Source organism: Cupressus sempervirens, chromosome 11, assembly GCF_028749045.1.
Source record: "Cupressus sempervirens isolate cs-2001-9-10 chromosome 11, ASM2874904v1, whole genome shotgun sequence".
NCBI classification, from domain to species: Eukaryota; Viridiplantae; Streptophyta; class Pinopsida; order Cupressales; family Cupressaceae; genus Cupressus; species Cupressus sempervirens.
Genome location: NC_143128.1, coordinates 525,192,042 through 525,194,883, shown reverse-complemented (window position 1 = coordinate 525,194,883; position 2,842 = coordinate 525,192,042). Strand labels below are relative to the sequence as shown.

Sequence of the window (2,842 nt, the reverse complement as noted above, 5' to 3'; positions counted from 1 at the left end):
TAGCTATGACATGCTTAACACAAACTTTGATAAATAATTTTGTATAGGGGGCCTTATGTGGGATGTAATGAGACGTTTTTTTTATATGAGGACTTGTTAGTTTTGTAGATATGATAAGACATACTATAATTAGATATATAGATCAATGAACTTGTAAAATTAAATAATATATGGAAATAATTAATGTACTGATAAATTTTTTAACTAAAAAAGAAAAGAAATAATTATATGATAATAATATAAAACTAATCAATATGTTTTCAATTATTATTTTTTAACAAACATAATGCTAATATCAATAACTATCACTATATTATTATTATCACATTGTATGAAAAATTAATTTTAAAAAGGCGATCTTTGGAAAGTGGCAGTGCTTCACTTATGTGAACATCACTTAGATCCAATGAGTACAAAGTGTTCCATTTATTCTCATGAGAGATGGATTCATGTTGAATCACTACTCATGAAAATATGGATCAACTAGTTCGATTAAAAAACTACAATTTAAATTCCAATAGCAATATCACAATTTGATTTGATTTGTTGTGGAAATTATCTCCTTCTTATCAATTCTCTTCTAATTATTTTATGTAACCTGAATTTATTCAATATCATTTTATTTTTCAAAATTCATAAACGCATGCATTACAATTCTCTCCTGGAAATTGATCCAATTTTCGGGCTACGCTTCGCATCCTGCACTCCATGAAACCAATTTATGCCCAAGGTCTACTTTATTTTTCTCTTTGGATGGTCGAAAGGAAAGCAAATGATTTTGATACCACCTATCCAGCCATGAATTCAGTAAATCATACGAAAGAGAGACAGATTTTTTTCCTGAAAAGTTGTGTATTCTTTTGAATTTACTAAATATACATTGCATAGCTGCTGCCAATGATTCTGCCCTTCTTGTGCAAGTAGAGATTTAGGAGAAAACATTACAAAATCACAAGTAGTTTAACTATTTCAAATTGACCTTGTGAATGTAGCTACTTTCGTATTGAATGACTTAAAGATTACACATTAAACTTCATTCCAACATTAATTTCAATTAACTAATTTTTTCCAAACTTAATTTTCTCTTTAATATCTGATGTATACATAACAGATTGCCGCAGACCGCAGGAGCAAAAGAGAGTTTGTTCTTGCCCATATCATAAATCATATTGTAATTCTGCTGCTGAGCATTTCCGAATATAGACAAGGAACTTTCATCCCCTGCACTGTAATATGCCAAACACAGCAATTCCCGTCCGAGATCATCCTCTTGCAATAGAAACGAGTTCCGCGCAGGCACAATAAACGTTGCATTTCCTGAAAAATGAAAGGCAATTCGTGGAAGCCGCGGTATGGGCGCCGTGCTTTGGTAGCAAAGATCAGTTCCGCCAGTAAATGGGGCATCATCCACTGGCTCAGCGCCCCTAATACTCGACTGCACGGCCTCCAGGAAGAGCTCGTACACTGCTTCTGTCAGATAAGTCAGCGATGTTCCGGAATCGATTATTAACCCGCCATTTCCATCAGAATCAACTAAAAATGCAGAAGCCGGATATTTGATCGTCGTGCCGCCAACGCTGATTCCTTGCAAGTCGAGATAATAGAAAGTTGAAAAGTAATTGGATTCATTCACTCCAATAAAATGAGTCGATGTGAACATGCCAGGAAGATCAACAATCGGAGCGTCTCCCAGAAAGAGAGGGCTGATGCCGGATTCGTCATCAACTGATCCCAAGCAGTATGAAAACTTGCGTTTGATGTTCGCGCCCAACTGAGACACCAGCGAAAGTACGCCTCTTCCGAGACCAACTATACCGGTGGCGCCGGTAAAATCACCCTCCTGCCGGTTACCGCAGCCAAATGCAATGCCCGGGATAGCTTCCCACCCGGCTGAACCCGATTCCCGCGAAGCCCTTCTTTTAAGACTGAATGTTTCAGAGGCCATAATTCCAGACGTGGTTGCACCGCCCCCATATTCATACAACTACCCGCACGTGCTGGGATATTTGCATGAATTTGAATCGGATCCAGTACAAAATTTGCTATTGCATGAAACGTTCTTGTACGTGGAAGATGTGTGGGGATTGTACAAGGCATCGGCTTGTTCGCCACAGCTGATGCAAGGTCCACATTGAACCCAAATGAGGTCGCTGCCTGAGTCGACGATCATATGCTGCGGCAGTAGAGTGGGACGGCCTATGCCCATTTGCATTATGAAGTCTCCGTCGTCTGGACTTACTGGGCTGTACAAATTGGCTGTGCGTCCTCTTGCAAGCGCCTGCAGCCTCCTCAATCGCCTGTGGCTTCTATCAACTGATCGTCGCACCCGTTGAGGCGTCGTCATACTGTTGTGGCCTTTCACAAGTGGAAACATGAGACTCTATGCAGATCAATTCAGCTCTGTATTTATTATTGGGCCGCTTAGGAAGTCTACGACCATCGCAATAACTATGGGAAAGGAAGTATAAGAGGATTAAGACTATTGACTTGAAAATGCTTATTGCAGCCATGATTGCATGATGAAATATACAAGTAGAAGTCTTTCTTATATAGGCAGTGTAGAGAGAACAATTGACATGACACAAGTATTAAATGTTTTGTATACAGGGGTAGGATTACATGATTCTATTATATAAGAGATTAAAAGTAAATCAAATGTGGATGATTTCATTATCCAGAAAACTAAAATAAATGAAAGTTGCATGACTCGTTCGCAGAATTAAAGTAAATAAAGATTAGATAACACTATTATAAATTATTTCTAAAATGTAATTAAAGAAAATAAGAATTAGGTAACTCTTTTATGAAGGGAACGAAGACTTAAGAGCATTGGAACGAAACC

The 2,842-nt window shown here is 38.0% G+C and overlaps 1 pseudogene; it reads right to left on the bottom strand.

The window, feature by feature from the left end:
• Positions 1–2,510, bottom strand: part of LOC149530673 (aspartic proteinase nepenthesin-1-like) — an 82,363-nt pseudogene extending 79,853 nt beyond the window's left edge.
• Between the last annotated feature and the right edge of the window lie 332 nt (positions 2,511–2,842).